At 49.9% G+C, this 8,678-nt stretch overlaps 1 long non-coding RNA gene across 1 annotated transcript; it reads right to left on the bottom strand.

Annotated features, from left to right (window-relative positions):
• Positions 1 to 6,495: 6,495 nt before the first annotated feature.
• On the bottom strand, positions 6,496 to 8,377 carry LOC310673701. Its single transcript, XR_014509199.1, has 3 exons — positions 8,251 to 8,377; positions 7,533 to 7,661; positions 6,496 to 6,811 (listed from the first exon to the last, which is right to left on the bottom strand). It is a non-coding gene; the product is annotated as an uncharacterized lncRNA (long non-coding RNA).
• Positions 8,378 to 8,678: the final 301 nt, after the last annotated feature.

Here is an 8,678-nt window from a genome sequence, read left to right on the forward strand (position 1 = left end):
TTTTTAAATGTTTTTGTTTTTTCTTGTTGTCTTGATGTATTGTTTTTTTGATGTACTGTTTGTTAATTTTTTATTGTTTTTTTCCCCTCTCATATTTTCCACCCCTGTAACTATAAAACCATTAATAAATATTATTATAAAGCCCTAAATTGCCTCAGCCCAGTATACTTGAAGGAGCATCTCCATCCCCATTGTTCAGCCTGGACACCGGGGTCCAGCTCCGAAGGTCTTCTGGCGGTTCCCTCCCTGCGAGAAGTAAGGTTACAGGAAACCAGGCAGAGGGCCTTCTGGGTAGTGGCCCCTTCCCTGTGGAACACCCTCCCATCAGATGTCAAAGAAATGAACAATTACAGTGGTACCTCGGGTTACATACACTTCAGGTTACAGACTCCGCTAACCCAGAAATAGTACCTCGGGTTAAGAACTTTGCTTCAGGATGAGAACAGAAATCGTGCTCCAGCGGCGCGGTGGCAGCAGGAGGCCCCATTAGCTAAAGTGGTGCTTCAGGTTAAGAACAGTTTCAGGTTAAGAAATGGACCTCCAGAACGAATTAAGTTCTGAACCTGAGGTACCACTGTATTTGATTTTTAGAAGACATCTGAAGTCAGTCCTGTTTAGGGAATTTTTAATGTTTGATCTTTTATCGTGTTTTTAATATTCTGTTGGGGGCCACCTAGAACGGCTGGACAAACCAAGCCAGATGGGTGGGGGGAAAGTAATAAATTATTATTATTATTATTATTATTATTATTATTAATAATAATAATAATAATTGGGGGGCACAGGGGCATGAATACCCTTGAACATCTAGGTTTGGCCTCACTGAGGGGCAGTATTTCAATATGAGTAGGAAAATGAGAGTACTGTACCCCTAAACATTATTTTAGAAAAATACACTGAATAATAATAATAATAATATGCTCTGATCCATTCCTGTTTGTGAAACATCCTTCTCTATGCAGCTGCCCAAGGAAGCAGGTCAGTTGGAGGAGAGAGACAGAGAAAGGGGGAGGGAGACCCCAGGGAGAGGTGGGGGCCTACAATTTGAGAAATGCCCTTGTGCAAAGCCATGTTTGGAAAAGAACCACAAAGCCTGGATGGCACCACTGACTGGCAGAGAGAGAGAGAGAGAGAGAGAGAGAGAGAGAGAGAGAGAGAGAGAGAGAGAGAGAGGGTCTGAGAGCCTGACCCTCCAAAAAATACCCTCAACCCAGCACACGTTTTCACACCATGAACCAACACAAAGGTTTCCAATGCTTGCATTTATTAAAAAGAAGAAGCTAAAGCATTTTTGCAGGCAAACCAAATCCTAGCTCCAATCCCGAGCCCACTTACTAAGGAGTCAGGCCCCACTGGCCACAAAGGGGCTTGCTCATGAGTAGACAGGCAGACAGGACGGCTCCCTCTTGACTCCTTCCCAGCCTCGCCTTCAGCAGCATCAAGCAAAGCGGTTTCTTCCCCAGCAGAGATGGGGGTGCAGTCGAGGCAGCTGCACATCAGAGGAGAGCAGGGTGGTCTTCCTTTCACCAGAGGTCTTGCGCCGGAGATCTGCAGAATTACCCGCCCCCTGTGAGAGGAGGAGACACTGTTAAAACGGGTGTTGGTGGTGGTTCTGAAAACCCAGACCAGTGACTCCAACTGGGAGGCAGAAGAGCTGCTGTTGTCAAAGTTCAAATTGCACGCAGAGGGTTGGACTAGATGGCCTTGGTTCCTCCCAATGCTACATTTCTATTCTATGATAGTAGGAGAGATCTCTGGGCATTTCCTGTATGCACTTTGGGGAATTTGAGTGGGGCTTGGCTGCCATACACACTTTTTTTTCTAATGAGGTTCTTTTTCCTTCTTCTGCTTTTTATGAATAGCAGCCTCAGGAGAGGACACATTTGAGGAGATCATTGTGTATGCACGTTGGTGTGCATTTACGGTAAGTTTTCCCCTTCCAACTCTGCAATTCTGTGATTCAATAACCACCTTCACAGGGATGTTTCACACAGGTTGCCTTTGCTATTTGAGGAGGGTCAGTGACTGAGCCCCCACCCTCTCACACCAGGAAGAGCTGTTCTTTGAGTCAAGGGAGGGTAATGGGAGTTGTGCCTGAGGGGTCAGAGAGCTTTCATGGGGGCAGCAAGGGGAGAGGACAGGGTTGTCCCCCCCCCAGTGGGCACACTAATATTGCTCCAACTCACAGTGGATGTAAAGATTAAGAGAGAAATGGAGTGAGGGGTGACAGAGAGATGAGTCACATGCATTTTTTTAGGAAAACTAAGATTTGATTTCACTCACCTTAACGGCAACACACCCAGCGATGACACCTAAAAAGTTGCCTTCGGGGTGGCCGACACCCACGATTTTGCAGTATCCCATTCTGCTGTCGACATTTCTGAGTGCAAGAAGGTTGGCCTCTGGTGAAATCTGGAGGGGGAAAAAGAAGACATTGAAGGCTCTGTCTCTCTGGACTGACCTTCTACACCTTCCACAACTTATTCCACCATGGCCCTGCTGGCTTGGACACCCAGAGGGCACCAGGTTGGGGAAATCTGGTGCAGCAAGAATGCAGGGCTGGAGCAGAGAGTCAGTCCCTTCTGCTGCCTCCCTGCACCTCCAGGACAGGGTCTGAGCCAAGGTGGTAGGGAAGGCTGCGTCAGGGTCACTGACTTCCCTGGGCGGCCACTGGCAAACTGGGAGAGAGAAGCCCCCTTGCCCAGGAAACTGGCCCATTATTTTGTCCACTGCAAAGCTGAGTTTACTGAAGTGCATTATTGCAGATTTGAAAGCAAGAGCTTCCATGGATCATATAAATGAGGTAATGAGAAGAGACTGGCTGGTGGATCTGGCCAAAGGGGGCCCATCGAGTCCAGCATCCTCTTCTCCCAGGGTCCACCTGAAGCCCCATTTGGGATATTCTCCAGGAAGACAGATGGGCAAGATCCCACCTCGTTGGGAGTCACAACAAGTGGCTGAGAATAAAGCTGAGAGCTGTGGAGCTGCTCGGAGAAGAAGCATCTGAGAAGAAGGCCATACCTGGAGCCAGCAGCATCAAGAAGAGGACGGCAACAGAGAGGAGGCAGAAGATCCTCATGGTTGGAGGTTGGTGGGAATCCTGGAGGTACCAGAAGACAAGTGGAAGAGCAGTTGACAGGAGAAGGAGAGGTCGCCCTACTTATAGGTGGCTGGAAGACTGATGAAATCTTGTGGATGCCAACGTTGTTTGCAGGATGGATGTGGCAAGCCCTGAGGGACATGTACCAAGGACGAGCCAAAGACCACAGAATCATAGGTTCATAAGTCCAACCCCATCACAGCTGTTGCATCCCCGACAGGTCTCCATCCAACCTCAAAATCCAACCTTGTGAAAAGGAGAATCCGGCACCTTCTGAAGGGCTCCGTTCCACCGCTGAACAACTCAGAAAGTGAATCTCTTGGTTTGTGTCTTGCTCTCTGCTCACAGTGGCATGGCATGTTTTGATTTCCCCTGGGGGTGGGTGCTCTGCAGGTGGGACCAGGGCCTGGGTGCAGAGGGTGAACAAAACACTTCCCGCTAGCTCAAGTCTAGACGCCATCGCTGCTGGGCAGGCATGGGGCACCGAGGTTGCACGGGCCATGCTGTGCTGCCTCCTCACCTGCCCACACCAAGAGGGGGGGCCTGCCTGGCCATGGCTGCTCCTGGCAGGTGCACCCCCAAACACTGGCTGGGCAGCCATTCATCATGGGGCCAGAGTCCTGGCAGCAAGCCTCCCCCCTTTTTTTGCATGTTATTTTCACCGATATGGATACATATTACACCACTTCATGCGTTTTGGTGCACATTATTTGATTGAACTGCCTTGTGGAATTCATGGAAGGAGAACACTTGGAAGGACAGCTCTGTTCCAAATCATGCATAATTGCGGAAAGTAGATGCAACTGAGGTACAAAACGTTTTTTGGGGAAATAGTCCAGCCCTGACGGAGGTGCTCTCATGCAGTCCATGCCCAAGAGCCAGGTAATCTCCCAACACCACACCTGCTTGGGGCCCAACTAGAAATTCCTTTGGCCTCACCCAGCTGCAGGGCTCTTCTCAGGATCAGTCCTGAGAATCTTATGGAAACATTTCCGCTTGGGCTTGCTCACCACCCTCTCCAACTCAACAGGTTGTCCCCAACTTCACCAACTGAGTTCTGCATCCTCTCCTCTCCCAAAAGCTGGAGTCTATTATCCCACATTGCCCAATACTTTGGAAAGGATTTTGAGGATGCAATGGGTGGGTTCTGCAGGGGACAAGAGCTGGGATTACCATCCTCAAACTGGCTCAGGACCTCTTTACCTCCAATGCCACCTCTCCCCATATGTACCCACCTGAAGCCCGAGATCATCATCTTAGACCCTCCTACCATCATGGGTAAATCATAACATTGTAGAGTGAGGAGGGACCCTGAGGGTCATCCAGTTCAAGCCCCTACAATGCAGGAAACTCAACTAAAGCAACCGTGACAGATGGCCATCCCACCCCAGCTCCAGTGAAGGAAAGGCCACAAGCTCCTCCATAAATCCATATCCAGAATCTTGAGATGTCTCCCCTTCCCCTTCATGCTCTACTCTGGGGGCTGACCATTCCTCAATGTTCCCTCCCCACTTTACTCAAGGGGCAGCTAGTGCTGGGACTGTCAGATATTTGTGTACTGCATCTCCCATTATTCCTGCCTGGTGGCCCTTCTGGCTTGTGGGGCGGGGGGAGCTGCAGGTTAGTCCCCAGATTGGCTCCCAGGAACAGGAAGAAGGGGGCAACAGAGAGATATTTTATATCTTATTTTGGGGAGGTGAGAGAAAGATCGGTGCTTGCTGTGAGATGTTGGTCTGTGCTGTGTCCTGCCCAGTGATGTTTAGAAGGCAGTTGCTGGTCTTTTGCAATCTCCACAGAGATGGGCCCCAGGAGATGTCTTCAGCATCCTTTCCCAAGAGCCTGAAGTTCAAACCCAGCAGGCAAGGTGTGGAACCTGTGGTCACAGGGTTAAGTCCCATTTCCCCACCTGGTCTTGCTTCAAGTTAACGGACAAGTGTTGCTCCATCGGATGCCCACAGGCAGCAAAGTTGGGTGAAGCAACTGCCGGATTCAGCACAGTGAACTTGGGAATGAGCCCAGATCAGAAGGTGATATCGGGGGGACAGAGGGTGGGATTGGGGAGCAGCAATGCCAAAGACATCCCTTTCCATGCATCCGAACTCTTCTGTCCCTGCCACACAGGACAGAGATCAACATGCTGGAGCAACCCAGTATAAATAATATGATGATGATGATGATGATGATGATGATGGAACAGGACATCCCTCTTTTCACTGGAGAAATGCTGGCAGATATACATGCCTTGCTTAGAAGCCTGGGGGAAACCTCGCTGTGTGGTCCACGCTGCCCACTGCCCATCGCCTTCCTTCCCCTCAGCTCAGCTTCCCATCCTCCCCCTGTCTCTTCCTTCCCTGCCATGAAGGACAGAGATCAACAGGTGGGCCAGCCCACTCATGAGGCAAGGGGCAGAGCCCACCTCGGGTGGCAGGATCCACAGGGGCATCAGTTTCATCCTCCAAGAAATGCATCTTGGTGACTAGGAGGTGTTGTTGATATCCTCCCCCTTGACCCTATTGTAGATTTCAACTCAACCCTTCTTCCCTGGGTAGGGGCTGGGTGGGGGCTGGAAAGCACGATTTTGAGGTTTGCCTCAGGGGCTCAAATGTCTTTGGCTGGTCCTGTCCACAAGGCTCTGCCTTCCCCCCTTCTCCTTCCTCACCCCCTTCTTCTTCCTCCACGCCCCTCCAACCCTCCAAGTGCCCCCATCTTCCAGAGACAGAACTGGATTTAAAGAAGCTGTCCACGTTGATCTGACTTGATCTCAGAATGTCCCACTTTTCGTAAGGGCCTCCCCATTTCCATCAGAGAAATTTTGGAGGATGTGGAGTTATGTGACCCCCTGAGCCATTGGAAGGCAGTCCTGTATAGGGAGGTTCTTTAATCTTTAATGTGTTGTGATGATTTTGTATATATATTTGAGCCACACAGAGTGGCTGGGGCAACCTAGTCAGGTGGGTGGAGTATTATTATTATTATTATTATTACTACTACTACTACTACTACTATTGAATAGAATGTCCGTATTTTCATTGGAGAAATGTTGCAGCGAATGTCCCCTAACTTTTTCAGCTCTCCTCAATTCCTGTTTGTGAAACATCCTTCTCTGTGCAGCTGCCCAAGGAAGCAGTTGGAGGGGAGACACAGAGAAAGGGGCAGGGAGACCCCTGGGAGAGGTGGGGGCCTACAATGTGAGAAATGCCCTTGTGCAAAGCCATGTTTGGAAAAGAACCACAAAGCCTGGATGGCACCACTGACTGGCAGAGAGAGAAAGAGAGAGAGAGAGAGAGAGAGAGAGAGAGAGAGAGAGAGAGAGAGAGAGAGGGTCTGAGAGCCTGACCCTCCAAAAAATACCCTCAACCCAGCACACGTTTTCACACCATGAACCAACACAAAGGTTTCCAATGCTTGCATTTATTAAAAAGAAGAAGCTAAAGCATTTTTGCAGGCAAACCAAATCCAAGCTCCAATCCCGAGCCCACTTACTAAGGAGTCAGGCCCCACTGGCCACAGTGGGCTTACTCATGAGTAGACAGGCAGACAGGATGGCTCCCTCTTGACTCCTTCCCAGCATCGCCTTCAGCAGCATCAAGCAAAGCGGTTTCTTCCCCAGCAGAGATGGGGGTGCAGTCGAGGCAGCTGCACATCAGAGGAGAGCAGGGTGGTCTTCCTTTCACCAGAGGTCTTGCACCGGAGATCTGCAGAGTTAGTATCCTGTGAGAGAAAACACTATTAAAACGGGTGCTGGTGGTGGCTCTGAAAACCCAAACCAGTGACTCCAACTGTTGTCAGAGTTCCAATTGCACACAGAGGGTCTGTTTTGCAGAGGGTTGGACTAGACGACTCCTTCAGTTCCACCCAATGCTACATTTCTATTCTATGATTGTAGGAGACACCTCTGGGCATTTCTTGTATGCACTTGGGGAATTTGAGTGGGGCTTGGCTGCCATACACACTTTGTTTCTAATGTGATTCCTTTTCCTTCTTCTTCTTTATGCGAACAGCAACCCCAGAGAGGACACATTTGAGGAGATCATTGTGTTGCTGTGCATTGAACTCTTTCCCTCCCAACTCTGCAATTCTGTGATTCAGTAACCTCCTTCACAGGGACGTTTCACACAGGTTGCCTTTGCTATTTGAGGAGGGTCAGTGACTGAGCCCCCACCCTCTCACACCAGGAAGAGCTGTTCTTTGAGCCAAGGCAGGCTAAGGGGAGTTGTGGCAGAGGGGTCAGAGAGCTTTCATGGGGGCAGCAAGGGGAGAGGAAAGGGTCTTCAACCCCCACTGTGCACACTAATATTGCTCCAACTCACAGTGGATGTAAAGATTAAGAGAGAAGTGGAGTGGGGGGGGGGACAGAGAGAGGCGTCACATGCATTTGGAGTCATGAAACACAATAAATTTTTGAGGAAAACTAAGATTTAATTTAACTCACGTCTACGGCAACACCATTGGCGACCACACCTAAAAAGCGTGTTTTGGCGCGGCCAGCACTGACGATATTGCAGTATCCCTCTCTGCCTTTGACATCTCTGAATGCAATAACCTTGTGCTCTGGTGAAATCTGAAGGGGAAAAAAGACAACTGTGAAGGCTCTGTCTCTCAGGACTGCCCTTCCACACCTTCCACAACTTCTTCCACAACAGCCCCTCTGGCTTGGACACCCAGAGGGCACCAGGTTGGGGAAAGCTGGTGCAGCAACAATGCAGGGCTGGAGCACAGAGTCAGTCCCTTCTGCTGCCTCCCTGCACCTCCAGGACAGGGTCTGAGCCAAGGTGGTAGGGAAGGCTGCGTCAGAGTCACTGGCTTAACTGGGCAGCCACTGGCAAACTGGGAGATAGTGGGCCCATTGCCCAGGAAACTGAAGCGCATTATTGCAAATTTGAAAGCAAGAGCTTCCATGGATCTTATAAATGAGATAATAAGAAGAGACTGGCTGGTGGATCTGCCAAAGGGGGTCCATCGAGTCCAGCATCCTCTTGTCCCAGTATCCTACTGAAACCCCATTTGGGATATTCTCCAGGAGGACAGAGGGGCAAGATCCCACCTCTTTGGGAATCAGAGCAAGTGAATTTCAGAGGCAGGTTTAAATGGAATACAGCGGAGAGCTGTGAAGCTGCTCAGAGAAGAAGCATGTGAGAAGAAGGCCATACCTGGAGCCAGCAGCATCAAGAAGAGGACGGCAACAGAGAGGAGGCAGAAGATCTTCATGGCTGGAGGTTGGTGGGAATCCTGGAGGTACCAGAAGCCAAGTGGAAGAGCAATTGTCTGGGGAAGAAGAGGTCCCCGTACTTATAGGTTGCTGGAGGACTGATGAAACCTTGTGGGATGCCAACCGTTGTTTGCAAGATGGATGTGGCAAGCCCTGAGGGGCATGTGCAAAGGATGAGCAAAATACCACAGAATCATATGTTCACAGAAGGGACGTCCAACCCACTACAGTGCAGGCATCACAGCTATAGCATCCCTGAATGGTCCCCTTCCAACCTCTGCTCAAAATCTCCCTGCAAAGGAGAATCAGGCACCTTCTGAAGGGCTCCATTCCACTGCTGAACAACTCAGAAAGTGAATCTGTTGGTTT

This window comes from Podarcis tiliguerta, assembly GCF_965153285.1.
Source record: "Podarcis tiliguerta genome assembly, chromosome: 3".
Taxonomy (NCBI): Eukaryota; Metazoa; Chordata; class Lepidosauria; order Squamata; family Lacertidae; genus Podarcis; species Podarcis tiliguerta.